The 19,797-nt window shown below is 38.9% G+C and overlaps 1 long non-coding RNA gene across 1 annotated transcript; it reads right to left on the reverse strand.

The window, feature by feature from the left end:
- Positions 1-13,404: 13,404 nt before the first annotated feature.
- On the reverse strand, positions 13,405-19,673 carry LOC147917081 (uncharacterized). The gene is made up of 2 exons (XR_015552248.1): positions 19,355-19,673; positions 13,405-15,612 (listed from the first exon to the last, which is right to left on the reverse strand). It is a non-coding gene; the product is annotated as an uncharacterized LOC147917081 (long non-coding RNA).
- Positions 19,674-19,797: the final 124 nt, after the last annotated feature.

Below are 19,797 nucleotides of genomic sequence, written 5' to 3' on the forward strand. Positions count from 1 at the left end.
ATGTTTAGTCAGGCATGAGGGAGGCTGTCAGCAAGCTGCTTTCTTATCAGCAGTCCTCCTGCTGTTCTGCAAAACAAGCTCAGAGACTTTGGTTACTTTGTTTCCCATGTCAACCTTACGGATACAGGCAGGTTTCACCCTCATCCAGGGAAATTTTAACTCTTTCATTTTCCGTTTCCAAATGACTCATTTTTGACCATTTTGCAAACCTAGGACTTTGCTCCTTGTTCCCGGGAAGCATGTGCCTGCTTTTCACTCCACTCTGAGGGAGGCTCTGGAGGCCCCCAACTTTCAATCTTCTAAAGATTTATTTGGGGGGGCCTGTGAGAAGAGAAGAGGTTTGCGGAGTTTGGAGTTGGAAAAAAATGAGTAGCTGTGTAGAGGGGCCCACAGAGAGTGCTGATACTGTATTTAAGATGCAGGCACTTTCTGCAGGAGAAAAGCATTATCTTTTTTTCGTTTTCCTCCTAGCTCTCATCAGCCTTTTGAAATGAACTCAGCCATATTCGCTAATATAAATAACGTTGATGCAAATAATCCATAATCAATCTATGAATCAAAATTGGGATGAGTTTGTTATGAGCCAGGTCTGAGGACTATAGCCCAGAGCCTTCCTTCCTCAAGGAAGTGGGTATACAGAGTGGTTATATACTGTCTTGGGACAAAGAGCTTACGTCACATATGACTGGAATATCTCTTTTACTACTGTCACAGGATGCTTAGCTGGCACAGCAGATTGGTGGTCAGCAGGTCAGTGGTCACAAGGTGAGGACAGCAGGTCAGTAATTAATCCTTAGTTTCCAGGAAGAGATGCTTATCCTTAAAGAAGTGCCGATGTCGGGGGAAGTTACATCCCTCTCTTTAAGGGCATCATTCTTGTCTTTGGGACATAGTAAATGTTTAAAGCAAATGTACAATGCATGCTCAGTAGGCCACGTCAGGCCCTTTTGGAAAAACAGGGTCAGGCCAAATTAGTTTTACACCAAATGGCTTCCTCATATAGTCTGTTGCTTTTCATTTATTTATCAATAAGTACCAGTTAATGAGTGTTCACTATGGTTTGGGGCCTCATCTCATCTGCACAACCAACTCTACCCCTTCAAGAGAGCTGTTATTAGCCCCATTTTGTCAGTTCTGGGAAATCGAGGCTGAGAAATACTCAACAGCTTGCCTAGGATAATGCGGCTTTCAAGGGCAGAGCTGGGACATCCACACTAAAGCCTTTCCAAGTCACAATCGCCTGTGGTGCCTGTTGAAAATACAGATTTCCTGGCCCTGTCCTTATCGTGCCTGACCTGGGTAGGTTCAGAGCGGGCCCTGGGAATCTAAATTTTCAATAACAATTCTAAGAGGCAGCCACTTCTAACATATGGCCTCTCCGTGTCCAGTATCAGGCTATGCCCGCTTTATAAGTGTGAGGTGATCGATCCTCAGAAAATCATTGAATGAAGCGGTTCCTCGTAGGTCGCCTCCCCTGTGCCGGGTTCTGAAATGTTGACTGGCATTTTCCAAAGGCAGCAGCAAGGGGCTCCGGGCCGGGAGCAGCCGATAAAATCAGGACTGCTTGTTTGGGGAGCACGGGAGCTGCTTCTGGAGAAGGTGGGCTCAGTTACAAATGTTGTCTTAATTGGAACCAATCTGTGTGAGTGAAAGCAGTTAGTCAAAATTATTTCGTTTTCCTGTGAATATCTCCCCTCATTCCGCACCAAGGCAAGACAGCCTTCGTAATTAGCCAGGCCTTTTTTCCTCAAACCCAAAATGAGACGGTGCAGTTTATTTTGTGTGTAAAGAAGTGTGAAAATTGCTGAAGGTGGCAGATGAAGCTGGGAATGTTTGCTGTGCCGGGTAAACAGAGCTGAACTCTCAGTCTCCAGGACAGAATGAGAGCTGGCCCCAAATCGGAGATGGCCTCGGGCCCTTCTCCTGCAGCCACGTCTGGAGGTGCCAAACTAAGGGCTGAGTGGATGGCCTCAGGAGGTGAGCAAACATTTCTTAGCACCATGGAGTGGAAGGATTAGAGGCACTGGGGTCTGACAATTCTGAATTCAAATCCTTTCTCCTCGTCTTACCCTCTGTGTCACCACGGACCAGACACTGAACTCTCCAAGCCTCAGATTTCACACTTGATCAACAGTCTTTATTGAGCACCTACCGCGTGCATGTTTTTGAGCTAACCACTAAGGGCGTGAAGACCAATGAGATACGGTGATTATCTGCCCCACAATGAAATGGGAACAACGATCTCAGCCTCACAGCCAATGGACCCATTAAGTGAGGCTGTAGATGAGGCAGTGTGTAACATGTAGTAGCATTCAGTTAACATCCACTTCCTTCTTTCCTTTCTCTTCTCTCCACTATAGTCTCTGGAGACTTGCCTCCTTGGAATCCTGAGGGAGGGTTGGAGGCAAGCCCATGTTTCCTTGAGAAGCGAGTGCTAGCCTCAGCTTGGGTAAAGTTCCATTTTGCTCTCTTCCATCCTCCCTTCTCTCCCCTGGGGTTCTGATTCAGGTTTCATGGGCCTTCTTGTCTTTCAGAGCCTGTCTTTTACATTTCCATCTCCTTGGCTCTCTGTGCTACATGCTGCGCAATTTCCTCAGGATGGTCTTTCAGTTCACTAATACTCTCCTCAGCTGTGGATGTCCACTGTGGGCTGAGGCCCCTGGATGGGGTCCATATGTGTTCAGCCTGATTCTGGAGGCACTGCTGGTCCTCTCTTCACACAGAAAGTAGAAATATCTTATAGGATCCAGATTCAAGTCCCTGGGCAAAGCAACCATCTGGCTGGATATTTTAGAAAAATCCTCTGGTGATTGTCTGAAAGATGGGCCAGAGATATTTGGGGGGTATCAAGGCAATGCCGGCCCCATAGACTGAGTTAAGAAGAAGTGTTCTTTTTCCTGAACTTTTTGGAAGAGTTTGAGAAGGATTGATGTTAGTTCTTCTTTAAATGTTTAGTAGAATTCACCAGTAAAGCCATCAGGTCCAGAGCTCTTTTTGTCAAGAGGTTTTTGATTAATGATTCAATCTCCTTACTAGTTACGAGCCTATTCAAATTTTGTTTCTTCGTGATTCAGTCTTGGTAGGATTTGTACTTTTGGAAATTGGTCCATTTCATCTAGGTCATCCAATTTGTTAGAGTACAATTGTTCGTAGTACCTTATGAAGGTACATAAAATTGCTTCCAGTGGGAATGGATGTTAGTAGCATATTAGGGTTAGGAACAACAGGGTATTGAGGGATAACAATGTTGTTTATTGCTCAAAAGTCCCAGACAAACCTCTACCCTCGGTCCTTGGGTTTTCTCACAGGTAAAAACGGAGTATTACAGGGATTGTTACTGAACCAAAAGTGGGTTTGCCTCCTGGTGAGTTAAAATCAGACTCTTGACCAGAAGTAGTTGTCACAAAGTAGAACTTATTTGTAGCAAATAGGAGGGCACTCAGAGTCACTTCCAAAGTCATGGCTGTCCCTGAACATGGGAAAGCAGAGGTCTTTTATTTCAGATGGGGAATAAATATTCAAAAGGGAGAGGTGGGTATTCGTTTGTGCAGGCTCACTTGGAAAACCTGCTTCCACATACACTGCAGGTTATGGTAATAAGGCCTAAGCTCCTCCCAGAGAGGAGATCTTAGCATTAAAAATGAGGCATTGCTCTTGTGGTGAGGCCTGGTCTGGTTCAGGGTGGTTGGTGATTGCATCCCTTCAACAGTTAAATGCTTTCAAATCCACCCTTGAGTTCCTTGGGACAGTTAGTTGGTGACAGGACTAGTACAAGGGATAATCAGGCCTTGAGCCTTATAATCCTCTATTATGTCCTTTATACCTTGAAGGGTCTCTTTGTTTATAGGATATTGATTAATTCTTGGAAGAGGTTTTGAGGAATCTATTTGAATCTTGATGGGCGGCACAGTGTGAATTTTACCAATATTGGTTGAAGATTTTGCCCATAATTAGGATGGTAGCTGATTCAATAGGGACAAATGATCATTGCTTCCAGAATCAGCTCTAGTACAATAAGAGACAGAGCAAATAAAAGATGTCAAAGGATTTTTTTGTGTGTGTGAGGAAGATTAACCCTGAGCTAACATCCAATGCCAATCCTCCTTTTTTTTTCTGAGAAAGGTTGGCCCTGGGCTAACATCTGTGCCCATCTTCCTCTACTTTATATGGGACGCTGCCACAGCATGGCCTGACAAGCGGTGCGTCGGTGTGCGCCCGGGATCCAAACCTGCAAACCCCGGGCCGCTGAAGCAGGAGCGTGTGCACTTAACTGCTGCACCACCGGGCCGGCCCCTCAAAGGATAATTTAATTCACCTGGTTGGCTGTTTTGATGGGGCTACTGTCAAATTCTAGAATTAGTTTCACCTTTTGGGAGAGATATTCTGGTGTGATCCTTTTCCAAGAGGTCTCGGCCTATTAAATGAATAGGAGTGGAGGAACTAAGGAGACAAGGGTGTGTCTCTCAAAGAGCCTACACAAAAGCGAATAGATTCAGAGACAGAAACATTTTGAGGTTGATTAGAAATCTCCACCATTTGTACTGGTTTTAGTACTCTGAGGCAGGGCCTGCTTCATAGTAGTGGGGTTGAGCACCGAGAGTGTGGCTCCGGTGTCAGTTAGGACAGAAAGAGATTCATCTTCAGTCTGGAGAAATGCTTCTCCAAACTGGTTAAGAGGGAGGATTGGGAAGAGCCCCTGTGGTTCCTCGGAGCCCCGTCATTGAGAATTTGGAGGACGTTGGAGAGGCTGGTGAGAGGGCTGAAGGTGCCTGAAGCACTTAAATTTGTAACAACCACATTTCCAGTGTCCTGGCTTTTTGCAATAATAATGGAAACTTGGAGGGTTTTGGTTTTGTTTAGGGGCCTTCATTTGTTGGAGTTGAAGATTAAGAATTTAAGCGATCTTTCTTTTAGAAAGATTGAGAATGTGAAAGAAGTGGTCTGCCAGATTAACTAAATCTGGAGAGGACATAGTTTCCCATTCCATCCTTGTCCTTTCTATTAGAAGGGAAAGGTCGCAATTCAGCCCATTAATAAACATAGAGTTAAAAGCTACCCGGATGGAACCACCATCTGAAGGAAGACCAGAATTTTCTTTAAAAACAATCTGAAGTCGATTGTAATAATCATGAATAGGTTTATCAGGTTTTTGTGCACAAGCCTGAGTTTTGTTCCAATCAAGTCTTTAAGAAAGCCCTAGGAATTGCCTGATGAAGTCTATGGTGATTGCCTGAGTCTTCTTATACAACTGGTCAGCAGTTTCGACTCTCGGTTATAATTCTAGAGACCTTTTAGGAGTTTCCAAATTAGCAGTTTTCATCCAATGCTGGACCTGGCCTTCACCGACCAGTGTATGAACTAGCTGATAAAAGTCAGAAGAACTAGGTTGATAAATTTGACTGACTGTATTAAATTCCTGAGTAAATCTGTGAGGATCTTCAGTTACATTTGGAAAATCTTTGACTATGTCTTACAGTTCAGCTTTAGTCCAAGGAGTATAAGAAATTTAGGGTTTAGCCTTTGGATCCTCAGAAGGCTTAATTTTAAAGGGACAGGTTCTGATAGGTTCAGAGGAAGAGGGAGTGGGAAGAGGCTCAGGGAAAAGGGGAAGTTCAGCGAGAGAGTTGAACTCTCTACTGAGTATAGAGGAGGTGTAGGTGGTATAGAAGGGAAGGAGGAAGATGGTGCCAGAGGCAGGGCTTGAGCATGAGCAGTCAGGGTGTGGGGGGAGAAATGAACTTGATGGCACCAGAGGCAGAGCTTGAAACAAAGATACCAGAGAAGAGGAACATGAGGCTTTGGAAGTTATCTTTCTTTAATCATTTGTTTGCCTCAGTTAATCTTATAATTTTATTTTGCAAAGAGACAATTTTAGACTCCTGATAAAGCCTCAAAATACCAATCAAAATTGGTGTTCCATTCAGTTTTGGAAATTACAGAGCTGTGGTTGTCCAATTTGGTTTTAAGAAAAGTAAGTTTGGGGAGTTCAAAAGTTCCCCACAATGGCCCTTGGTGCTCTAACTTACTTTTGATTAAATCGGTCCATTTAGTTAGCAACGGGCATGAGGAATGACCTCGGTTTTTAAACATAAAATCACTGGGGGTCTCTGTGGGGGGGGCACACTCAAAATATTTAGATAACTGGAATCCCATTTCATAGAGGTTTTTCTCTAGAACAAAGGAATAATTCTCAAATAGCCTAAACTGCTCAAACAGCATAAACAGCTTGCAACACAAATAGCTTGAACAGCTCAAATGACCTGCAGGCCTAATACCAGCCAGTTGCAGTAGAATAGTCTGATTTCAGTAAGGTGGACTGAAGGTTGAAGCAACACAGTTCCAAAGAACAGTCTGGTTCCAAAGGGAATTGGATCGAAGGTTGATCAACAAGGAACAGTCTGCTCCCAAGGGAGTCAGGCCAAAGGCTGGACTGGCAGACTTCCAATGAAACAGTTTAAAAGGCTAGCACAGTTCCAGTAGAAACAGTCCAGTTCCAAAAGGAATTGGACTGAAGGCTAGCACAATTCCAAGGAACAGCCTGATTCAAAGAGTCAGGTAGAAATGCCCTGTACCCCAACCCCAGTACTCACAGACAAACAAGGCCTTAACCAGAAAAGGACGAAGCCCTAAAGTAGATCTCAAGTAAAGCCTGGAGAGCTTCAAAATGCAAAGAGATGGGTCTATTGTAAATGAAGAGTCGATGTGTAGTGGCTTTTCATTGGCTGAGCTTCTTACCCATCAAGAAGAGGAAGTCTTTCTTCTTCTTGTTGGGCTCTGCTCTCCATGTAGGGCTTGGCCTCCCGATTCCAATCTAAGGAGGTTTCTGCTTATTAATTTTCACAGTTCTGATAGGAAAAGTCTTGTTTCTAGGAAAAAAACATGCAATGTAACTAAAGGCCTGAGATATTGGAAGGCTTTCTACGAAAGTTAAGCTAGGTTGAGACCTGAAAGATAAGGAGTTGTCTAGGCAAAAGGTGATGGAAGTGAAAAGTGCTCCAGATTGAGGGAAAAGCATATGCAAGAGAGAGTGTGGAGTCTTTGGGGAGTTATGAGCAAGAGGGAGAGCAGTGAGAGATGTGTGCAGGATCCAGACCATTCAGAACTTTTGGAACACAGAAAGCCTTTTTGTTTGTGTCCTAAGAGTGAGATGGCCTTGAAGGTTTTCCTTCTTAAAAAATCACTGAGGGCCGGCCCCGTGGCTTAGCGGTTGAGTGCGCGCCCTCCGCTACTGGCGGCCCGGGTTCGGATCCTGGGCGCGCACCGACGCACCGGTTCTCCGGCCGTGCTGAGGCCGCGTCCCACATACAGCAACTAGAAGGATGTGCAGCTATGACGTACAACTATCTACTGGGGCTTCGGGGGAAAAAAAAAAAGGAGGAGGATTGGCGATAGATGTTAGCTCAGAGCCGGTCTTCCTCAGCAAAAAGAGGAGGATTGGCATGCATGTTAGCTCAGGGCTGATCTTCCTCACAAGAAAAAAAAAAAACAACAACAAAAAAACCCCTCACTGACGTAGATCTTCTTCACCCAAATATACAGCCCAGATAGGGAGTGCTGAGGAACCAGAGCAAAACTCAAAGGGATTCCTCATCTCCCTAGAGGGCTTGCATCGGGAATGGGCTGTGCTTCATGAAGCTCCTTCCACAGCTTGTTCTTCACGCACAAATACGCACTGTTGACTTAGTCTGCAGACCACTTTTTAATATCATCTAGTGCTTCTGATGCAGAAGACACATCTCTGGAGAAACTAGATTGTTCTGGCCGTACCAAAAAAAAAAAAAGCAGGAGAATGCAAAAGGACGCTCGTTTTGCTGATTAAGAGAATTCATTGCCAGCCTCTTACTGGCAATTCTAACCCAATAAACAAGCAAAAGTGACTTGTTAGAGCCCTGCAATTGTCTTTTGAGTATGATTATCCTCCATTGAATGGAGGTGATTTTTGGTTGCTCAGAGGAAGGTTCTTCTGCAATGATGTGGCTCTTTGCTGAGACTCAGCATTGTCTAGTTAAAAGTGTAAAGACCAAAATGCAGAATTATAGCTGTGAAAATCACTATTTCTAAAGAGATGCATCATTGCCATATAGTAGTTACCATTATTGGACAATTACTATATGGAAATTATCTCCTTGCCTGGAGCTCTGCTTCCAAAAAGAAGTCACTCTGGGTGACTGGGTGGGAGATTTTCTTTATCAATTACTCTCTAATAAATTGCACTGTAGTTATACCTGATCATGGATACATTTTACTTCCTTTTTGACCGTTAGCTCTGTTTAATTCAGAATTCATGACAAACCACAACATTTATGAAAACAGAATATATCTAGAGCTATCATTTGCTAATGCTATGTTATTAATGGTATGTTAGTTGCAAAGAACGAGTGTTTGAGTTCTGTTATTCAAGGGAAAGATCTTGATAATAAGGAAGAAAGTAACATGGTTAAAAGTCACTTTTAGTTCACATCAAGTTTCATCAAAACGTTTACCTAATACCTTCTTTGTCACTGTTGCTTGCTAGTGACTTAGGATATTTCAATGAATATGGTATTGTCTTTAGAGTGACAAAATATAATGTGAAAGAAAACTCTTCTAGAGTAGAGTGAAGGTTCTTTGTACCTAAAAATATCCAGTGAATGAATTAATGTTAGGAATGTTGACAAATTTAACATTCATAATTCTGGCAGCAACCTCTGTCCTAATAATGATTTTATAGCCAGAGAAGTTTAACATCTTTAACAGTTTTCCTTAAATTATTCTTTTCCTAAACTGAAATTAGAATAACTAATAACTTATGACTTTCCCAGGAAGAGCCCCACGATCCTTACCTGTAGTTCTATAAATATCATTCTATAACTTGCCTTTTTCATTTAACAGAATATCGTAGATATGTGACAGCATTTATGTAACAATAGATAAATTATGTACTGTATTATATATTTCTATAGAAAAATGTCTGGAAGTATTCACACCTTAAGTGTTGCCTGGGGCTGGGAATGGAGAGTGCAGTCTTCAACTTAATTATTAATCTAATTATTATATTTAATAATCTATATCTTAATATCTTTATTTTCTTTTGGAATTTTACAGGGATATGTTTTTATTGTAAAATAAATAAAAACTAATTAAAAGTGGTATGTGATAAAAACTGAGTACAATTAAAAAATATTATTAGTATTGGAGTCAAAGGGCATAAGATCATTTTATATTGTTAACACATGTATTTAAGTAAGCTGTATAACTCTACCCCAGAAAATTGTATCTAACTGGTCATTATACAAATAAAAGAAGATAATAAGTTCAGAATGACTTATGAACTGATGTTGTTTTCTTGCTCTTATTTCTTATTTATGGAAAGTGAGTGTAAGATATGAAGGGTTTAGAGATCTAGTTCATCAGCCCAGGATTCTGCATTAATTTTTCTCATAAAGCTACAAAGGATGATCAGTCAACTTTGTCAGCTCTAATGCCATCATCTGAATGATGATGAGCCAAAGGAAATTATAAGCTATTTATAAATTTCTCCATAGTACCAAGAAATCATACTTTGTATAATATGACTTGAATAGAATAAGATTGCTTTTTAGGATTTGTATAGTGACAAGCTTAAAATTTCTAACATACCTAGGCATTCATACATCTATTAGACTATTTGCAACAAAAATACCTATACCTTTTTTATGAATTCAAATAAAGAAATCCCACTTTTGACAATTTCTACACTGTGATTATGCATAAATATTGTTTCCTTAATATGCCCCAGATCTCATTGATCACTGTTGGTTTGCTTCATTATGTTTCACCTGAAAGTTTTGAATTGACAAGTGGTATATTTTTATGAACTACAAATTTGAAGAGAAAATAAGTCTAAAGTTTTAGCGTTACTATATGGCCATTATCGTTTTTAACTAATAAATGGCCCTGGATGCTTTTGCCTCAAAGAATGGAAAAAGAAATGCAGTGACAAAACAGAAAAGATGGAAAAATAACACATGATTATTACATAGTATAGACAGAAAATCAGAAGTGAGATTCCCCACAACTAGGGACTAGTTACCTACATCATACAGCCTTGTCTTTCCTGCAAGAATCTATTAGTGTCTTCTTCATGTGCTTAATATCCACTAGCAGTTGATTATGATGTTGACCCTCCTAGTCACAATAAAATCATTAAGTGGCTTTTGACGATTAAAGAAAAATACAACCATACTTGAGTGCCATTTGTTGGAATTCATTCCTTAAAGCCTTCGAAATGGCCTTAGGTTAAGGTTAATGGTGTATACCTTCCTCAGATTTATAAAGTATCTTTTTTGAAAATGCCTACATATAGAAAGTTTACAGCATAATAATTTTTTGATGTTTACATCCTGACCTAATTCACAATTTGTTCATTTTTTCATCATTAGGTTCTTTTTGTAGATATTTGTAGTTTCCAAAACTTAGAGCAAGATGAGAGTTTTAGATCTTCTCAGCCTGGCTACCAGGTGCTATGTGACCAGGACAGTCTTAGGCTGAAGTTTCCCAGATGAACAAATATTTATTAACCATCAAATGTATACACGTGGTCATACACATGTGTGCTCTTACTCATGCACACACTACACACAAGGTTAAATCCTCTATTATGTCATCTCAATGGTGTCCCAGCTGTTAAACCTTTGAGGCATTGTGATAGAACTCTGCAAGAAAGCTTCCTAGAGGCAGATGAGATGATGTTTTAGCTGCTGGATTCAGCTACCCTTCCAACTGGAGTCAGGAAAAAACTCTCATTGCAGGAATGAGTGGAATCCTAAGCCTGGAGTGCAATGAAATTGTCTGTAGGCTGTAAGGCTGGCTTGATTTTTATGCTCTGTTCATGAAAGGGTGCTTATGTCTGGACAAACATTTCTAGCAAATCCACCTGTATCTTGAACACTTGTTTTACTATGGAGCATTCTTCTAACATCTATGATGGCGATTGACAAGCCATCTGATATTTTTAAAAATAAAGATAACTGAATTAGAAATTTGGAAGAGTTTTGATTAAAAACTTTCAAATATTACCTAACCACACTACAGGATAAATAAAAATTTAGTCACATCTACATAACTATCACACAGTTTATGCTGAAGTATTCTAAAGTAAATTTTAGAAAATGTAGTACTTTGCTTCTGTTGACATTTGTCAGAACCACTAAAAGCTGTGAATAAAGTTGGCCTCAAGTAGACATTGATAAAATTAATGAGATTCATTGAAAATTCTACTTCTATTAGCCTTTATTATTGCAACAGACATAGCAATGTTTAGATCAATGTTTTACATATTCAAATCCATATTTACTTTAATAAGTAATTCAAAATTTAATTTCTGAGTTATCATTGAATGAATGAGAAAAAAGAATTTAGAGTTTTAAAGACATTCTACATTTATGCAGAGTATATTCTTTTGTGGACATACGTATGAAATTCATTCATTCATTCAGAAAAATTTATTGATTATCACCTACATTTTAGGGAGGCACAATAAGGATGAATAGGATCTGGTGCCTGCCAGGAAGCATACAATCTCTAAGAAATATGTGCATGAGGCAGGTGCAAAAACAACATGTGAGTCTTTGTTTTAGTTTTATAAGTAGAGTGTGCTCATTAAAAACATTGGATTAATATAAAAAAGTAGAAAAACAGATGAAAACCATCCCAAACTTAGCTATATTTAAAAAATCAGTCTTCTGTTTATTCAAAACTATGATCATTATTTATAATAAAGCATTTTATACATAATTTATTACCCTTTTTAAAAAATTCTAAATTTCTTGCTTATGGTTGATGTTTAGCATTGATTTCTATTCTCAAGGAGTGCCTTTTCACATGTTTTTTTATGTCATTGGTCTATCAATGGGAAATAAGGAACAAAGCTTTTAACTTACCTGGAAGTACCCCATTTCCTTTTTGAAAATTTCTTTCTTGATACTGAGCAAAGTTGAAATATATCAGGAAAAAATAAAGAGAAAATAAATAGAGGGGATAGTATTTAATGACAGAGGACAAGTAGAGAAGGAGAAAAGAAATTCTAAAAATTGAGCTTTGATCTAATTGCCAGCTGGATATCCATAGCTTACTGTTAAAAGCTGTTAGCAATCTTTTGTAATTTTAGGTATTGTGAAGTGGGGCTCTGAGATAGAAAAAGGAAAAGGAGTTATGAGGATACTTTCTTTAATTTAAGAACTTATTTCCTGAAGTCAATCTTTGGATATAGTTTGGAACTCTCTTATAATTTCTGTCTTCCATATATTGCAATTCTTAAATTTTAGAAAATTTATTGTTTGATTATTTTACATGAGACTATAATCCACAAATGTTTTGACTCAGATTAGAAGTGATGAAACCTTCTTGGTTGAGCCAATTTTGAATGTTATACTGTGAAGTTCTAGATTATCTAGCTGCAGATAATTTTTTTTCCCTGAAGAAAATGCTCTATTAATGTATTTTTGTTACTGCACAAAATTGAGGTTCTCTTGCCCAATGCACATAAACAAGCCAATTAATGCTGGAATCAGCCTTTGGGGAAAGAGATCAGCTTCATTCTGTAACACTGATCTGCAGGGAGGCAGGGCGTCTGTGCCCTCAGATCTGTCTCTCTGATTCAGGAGTTGGGGCAGAATTTACGAGGTTAGGGAGAACAGGCTGGCATGCAGAAATGCTGGCAGGACAGATTTTGATTGGTGGGCTTCAAGCATTTATGGTAAGGTTCTAAACATTTATGGTAAGGTTCTAAACATTTATGATGAGGTTCTAAACTTTTATGGTATGGTGGGGAAGGAATTTTAACACTGGGTCCTCCTGAATGATGGACCCCTCACTTCTGATAGGAGTCCAACTTTTAAGTTCCAGACATGTCCTTTGGTTCTGTGGGGAGGAGAATCTTTGGTTCTACAGTCACTTCAGGTCAAGATTTCTTCTTCTGTGCATGCTCTGGCTACGTGACTTCACAAATTTTCTGAAAGACAGTTTCTTAATTACTCAGTTGATAAGATGGCATCAGTTGAACTGGTCCTGGAGGTCCTGTGGTTACATTTGGGCCAATTTTTCTAGGAGATGTTAGTCAAGAACTGATGGAATTAATCAGTAGGAAACTTTTCATAATTGCTCCATATATCTCTTAGTTGATTAATTTGATGTGTTTTGTTCTGATAGTAAATAAACATCTTCAAATTTTGAAATGGTTGTAGGTATAGTTAAGAACAAGTTCTAGAAACAGATTCCATTGGTTTTAACTTTGACTCAACGTTTAGTTGTAAGACTTTGGGCATTCTGTATTTCAGTTTTGTTATATATAAAATGGATGTTGTGGGGGAGGAAAAATAATTTTCCCTCTACCCTTCTAGGTTCTTGACTGAGACACCCCTGTAATAAAAAGACAGATTAACAAGAGAAAAACAAACAAGTTTAATAACATGTATACCTTCACTATATGTGGGAGATACTCAGGAAAACTGAGTAATTCTCCAAAATGGCCCAGGCCACCACCTTAAATAACGTTTCCAGCTAAAGACAAAAGATGTTGGGGAAGGGGTGACAATTATTGGAGGTGACAAGAAAAGCACAGTAAACAAGAGTCAGGTTGTTATGCAGATTTAAGTCATTGTCTTCTCCATTTATAAGAGTTTCTAGCAATTGAGTCATCCTCTTCCTGGTACAGAGAGCTAGACATCCTTAGAAATGGAGATTTCCCTTAGCAAATGTAAATGTCTTTTTACAAAGGGTAACTTCTACTCAGTTTTCAGAGCTTTTCCTATGCCTGCTGTTTCTTAAAAATAATCAGTTCAAAATAATCCTTATGCCAAAGAGGAATATTTTGGGGTGGCATATTCTGCTCCCCTTCAGCCCTGCTTTTGAAACTTCTAACAAGCTTTACAATCCAGAAGCTAAGTTGATAGATTGCTCCATATCTCATTGAACCTAGTCTCTTAGTCTTAAGAATACGTCAGTTCAGTTAAACAGTTGCATCTCATTTCAGGAGGCTGTGATGCAAGTAGGCTCCCAAAGTTAGGCCTATATTGTGCAAGCAGTCAGGTTATTTAATAAGAGGCATTTCTATGGAAACAAAAGAAAAGCAATGGTTAAAGATTTGGAGCAAATTATAAACCAGTTGAGTCCTGAGGGCATCCAGTCTAGATGTCAGGGTTGAAGTATCTTTTGAAGTTTCAGTGTCTCTGATGGTGTCATCGATGTTCGGGTAAACTTTCTGAGTGGCCCATACAGCAACAGACATGGAAGATTGTCCAAACATGAGCTGTTGTGGTGATTCTTCTGAAGTTTATATCGAGTCTTTCACACTCAGTTTGCAGGGCTTTGGGGGAAAAGGGCAGTTTTAGTTTTCAATGATTCCAAGTCAAAAAGATGGGAGAAAATTAGAAACATTATTTTGGAGATTTGTAGCCAGATCTGAGGAAACCAGAAAAATTCAGGATCCAGTCCAGGTTACAGGTAGAAAACAAAACCTCAAAGACAATTAACAGTACTAGAATCTAATATCCACAAGCTGTATTATAGTTTCTACTGAAACATAATTTTTCTCTCTACAGTCACCCATTTCTATCAAAGATAATCATAGTAAGACTAATTTGTTTGCAAAAATTCTAGTCTTATTAAACTTGGCCGGATTATTTACATAAGTGCAGCAAGAATAGTGATTGGCCATATAGGCTCTTTTGAATCTGCTTTACTGGAACTTTTCATAGGGAATTTCAGATTGAACCTTTAAAAGCCTCTCAAGACTAGGAAGACAAGCCAAGGACTTGCTATCAGATATCACCTGCAATACCTATAGATTGGGTGCATTCCTCTCTTCTCAGGGTCCCCAAGGACCCCAAGGCCCTTCTGAGGTTCCTGTAGCTGCCAGGAAGTGACCTTCCTTACTCACCTGGTAAGGCTGCCAGGAACCCTATAAGCAAGTTACCAGGCTGATTATTCCAAGAGGCTTTATTGGCTCCATAAAGTCAACTTTAGTTTCTTTAAACTGTTTGGTCATATCTAATTTTATGCACATCATTCTCAAATATGACATTCCAGTCAAAGCCTTGGTAATATAACCAGTGTTTCCAATTGTGTCATGTTAGAAGGAGAATAGATTCCCCCCCTTTTTTTTTTTTGGTGGTGAGGGAAGAGGTAGTTATTTTATTTTATTTTATTGTGGTAACATTGGTTTATAACATTGTATAAATTTCAGGTGTACATCATTATACTTCTATTTCTGCATAGATTACATCATGTTCACCACCCAAATACTAATTACAATGCATCACCACACATATGTGCCTAATCATCCCTTTTGCCCTCCTCCCTCCCCCTTCCCCTCTGGTAACCACCAATCCAATCTCTGTCTCTATGTGTTTGTTTTTTGTAGTTTTTAGCTTCTACTTGTGAGTGAGATCATATGGTATTTGACCTTCTCCCTCTGACTTATTTTGCTTAGCATAATACCCTCAGTGTCCATCCATGTTGTCACAAATGGCTGGATTTCATCATTTCTTATGGCTGAGTAGTATTCCATTGTGTATATATACCACTTCTTCTTTATCCAGTCATCCCTTGATGCACACTTAGGTTGCTTCCAAGTCTTGGCTATTGTGAATAATGCTGCAATGAACACGGGGTGCATGTATGTTTATGTATTTGTGTTTTCATAGGAGAACATATTCTTATTGAACTTAAGTAAATAACTATATTGCCATAAAGAATACTCACTAAGTGACAAAAGATTTTAAAGGCAAATACAGAAGTTGCATAGTTGTGAGCAAAACTTAGCTCTTTTAACATTGAGAAAATTAATTTTCTTTAAATAATCAAAGACTTGATAAAGACAATATGAATCACAAGAAATTATTTTGATAAAACACACAATCTTTGCTTACTAGGCAGATTACTTAAAAGGTAAACAAAAACCTTTTACAATCTGTTATCACTAGCAGACCAATAGTCCAAGAAAGAAAGAAAGAAAATTGTTTCAGTTTTATGTACATACACTATTGATATTAAAGCTTATTTTTTAAATCCTTATAATAACAATTCAATCTTAGCCAGCTTAACCACACAGGTAAGATTCTCTCTCTCTCTTTTTATCTCTCTCTTCCAGACTTTCTATACCATTTATCCTTTATTTTCTTCTTTCCAATTCTGCAATAACCAGTTTTACATAGGTAAAATTTACTTCATTTTCCCATAACAAAAGCATTTCCATACCTCACACCATTTCTTATCCAAAAACACATCCTACTTTCCTTGCCTAATGAGTTGTTTCCCTTGTTATTTCTAATAGTTTTAATTACATATATCCCTTAGAACCCTTAACTTCTAGTGAAAACTAAGAAGTAAGCAATTGTGAGCTGTATGTTACACCAACATTCTTTAGACTGGCAAATTTATGGACACATAATTTCTAGAAACATATGCTTCTTCATAGTAGAATCTTTAAAGATGGCACAGGACATGTTTACTAACAGATCCAAATATCTTTAGTTTTTCTGTACTAAGAAGCCAAAAGTAGATGAACTTGTGGTCAGCAATTAATGCTTAAGTATTTTATCTTGTTTGGAAATGATCTAGATAACCAAAAAATTTCCATCATTTACCTTAACTTAGCAAAATTCTAAGGGTGTAAGTTACCAAAGGTTTTGAAAGCTATTTTTAAGTACACACAACATAAAACATTATTATTGCTGAAAAGTTCATGTAAAAACTCTTATCTCACATCTTTCTAAATCACTTGTTCCCAACAATTATGTTTAGACTACCCACAAAAAGTTCATGAAACATTAGACAAGTCAGCCATCATCCCAAACTGTTGTTCTTCCTGATAAATTTTGTAACAGAGATAACAGAACTTACTTGACTAATAAACCTAGGTAGAATAAAAGTTGTATGCCTGCATTATGTTTAATGCTGATGACTCTGAAAATGTGTCCGTTTTAATTAAACCAACAAATATAATCTAGCTATTATTTACCAAAGATTATCTCAGATCATGTTAACTTGAAAACCATTTGGGTTAGTTTCTATATTTCTGAGAGTTCAGAAATATTTAATTCACATAAGTGCTTATTTTAGATCAATTAAATAAAGATCTTTTACAAATTAATTTTGGCAATACCATCCAGAGGTTGAAAAATATCACACATCTACAATGAACACATATAGACACACATGAACAAACAGACAGATGCAAACAGAAACCTTTTGGCCATCGTTCTAAAATTTTAGCCATGAGTCAGCTCCAGTAATATAAAACTCACTAGTTTATGAAAGAACAGTTGAATCCAAATTCTGTGTCCAGCAGTTGGTAAAAGTTAAGTTTACCTGCTCAGATAGCTATTTTTTTTTTAATAATAATAATTGTGGAGGCAACACTTAAGATTTTTCATTTATCCAATTTCCAAATAGCTTTTTTTTTCCTCCCAATGAGAATCATTTTCCTAAAGTTTGCATTTCAAAGAATGGCTCTTAGGTCCTAGAGAAGATGACTTAGAAATTCTGTATCACACAAGCAGAGAAAGTATCCAAGTTTTTTTCAAGGAGTTTTGGGATATATTTGCCTATTATCAGAGGTCAAGGGTAATTACTACTTAAATTTTTCTTTCTTTTCCTTAAGTACAGGACAGTTTGTTTTCAAATGTCCCAGTCTTTTACAATATCTACAAGCATTTTGAGATGACTAGGGGAGGTTTGGGGATTGGTAAAATGGAGAGGTGGTGGACTTTAAATTGCTTCTGGAGCTGCAATTCTGGTTTTTCCAAGATTTGCAAGATAAAGACAGTTGTTTCCAATTCCCCAGAGAACTGGATTGCAGCCTGAGTATCAAGGGGCTGACCTGCCCATCCAACTAAATTTGCTTCTTTATATCAGGGAGAAGTTTCCATTCTAACCAATATGAAAATCAAAAGATTCCTATGTTCTAGAGCTTTAGGTTTTAATGCAGCATGCCTTTAAAAAAGCCTGTATAAAGCATTCAACAAAGGCCTTTGAATGCCCTTCTTTGAGTGCACAATTCAACCTTAGACCAATTCACCTTAGGAGGAAAGCCTCTACTATTGCTTCCGTCAACCCCTGAACATCAGCCTCCAGCTGATCCATTTCCTGATCATTTTTTGGAGGTCCTAGGAGAAATTCTGGTCCTTTGTTTCTTCTGTGAAGGGGAGGTTTTCCACAGGTGGTCATCTGGATTGTCTGTTAACTACACTACAATTATGTGTGGGAAGAGCATCCCTCAGCAGCCAATCAAGGTTGTTGTGAGTGGGGTTGTGAATGTCCACTGATCTAACTCTTCTCTAAATTTGGTAGTATTTTCTGAAAGTGGAGGTAAAAAGGGATTTCTGATTTCATTTTGCTGAGGGAGTCCTGAAGGTTAGCCATCATACTCCTTTCTGTCCTCTTTTCAATTTAATCTTTCCATAGGTACCAATAAGACAATAGTTTAGGATAAGAGCTCTATAAAAAAGTTTTTTCTTCAAATATGGAAGTTTTTCCAATTCAAAGGATCTGTTGTGTGGCTATTGACAAGTAGGATCTTATATTAATCTCAACAGTGACTCAAACCAATAAGCCTTTTTATGGCTTAATCATGGATACAAGGGGCCTCCCCAAAGAGGGTGCAAAAGATGTAGCCCTCGCAAGATCCAGAAAGATCACTCTCCAAGTTAGCCTAAGAAAGCAAAGACCTTTGTTGTCACAGGTGGTGAGAATGATGTAGTGAAAATAGTGTCTCTGGTTTCCCATGAAAACCTGAGATACCTCCAGTTACAGACCCACTCATCTGTGACACTGGGCGGGTCCTACTGTAATGGGACTTTTACAGCAAGAATGACACGATGAAAGTTGAGATGACAAAAGCTTCTTATGGACTGGGAGCACTTATGACAAACTCCCCTGAGAACTGGCATGGTTGGACAAAGAGAAAGCTGCTTCTTGGATCCACAGCCTATTTGGCTGTCTGTCAGATGCATGCCGGTACATTCATCCTTTGGCTGGCAGAGACCAGAGAGAACATTCTCACTGGTCACAAAGTCAAGCCACCAAGACACAGCACAAAATGAAAAGAAAACCTCATCAGACCTGTGGTTTTCCTTCTTATGACAAACGATACAAAAGACAGAGACAAAAGAAAACAGGGACCATGTCTAGGAGGAGGAGCGTCAATAGAATGCAAGAGTACACGTACCAAAAATCTTTACCGGAGTGGCTATACCTAAGCAACCAATCTTCACACAAATATTTTCTCCTGCTAATCTCAATTTGGAAAGGAAGGGACAAGGTGAAATTTATCTTTCTCTCTTGGCTGGGCATTACAGAGGGAGATCTGGGAGAGCTGACTGGTAAGAATTCTTACCCTTCACTGCTTCTGCCAGTTTTCCAAGATCCCATCTGCAGGCTCCGGAGTGAGTATGGTGTCTCAGCAGGTCCCATTGTAGGTCGCCAAACTGTGGAGGAGGAAAAATAATTTTCCCTCTACCCTTCTAGGTTCTTGGCTGAGACTCTCCTGTAATAAAGAAAGATTAACAAGGGAAAAACAAACAGAAGTTTAATAACATGTATACCTCCTGTGTACATGGGTGATACCCAGGAAAACTGAGGAACTCCCGGACATTGTCCAAGTCACCACCTTAAATAACATCTCCAGCTACAGACAAAAGATGTTAGGGGAGGGGTGGCATTTATGGGAGGTGACCAGGAAAAGCGCAGTAAGCAAGGGTAAGGTTGTTATGCAGATTTAAGTCATTGCCTTTTCCATGGATAAGAGTTTTTGGCAATTGAGTCATTCCTCTCTTCCTG

The sequence above is a fragment of the Ceratotherium simum genome, chromosome 5, assembly GCF_057802395.1.
Source record: "Ceratotherium simum simum isolate JZ-2026a chromosome 5, ASM5780239v1, whole genome shotgun sequence".
NCBI lineage: Eukaryota > Metazoa > Chordata > Mammalia > Perissodactyla > Rhinocerotidae > Ceratotherium > Ceratotherium simum.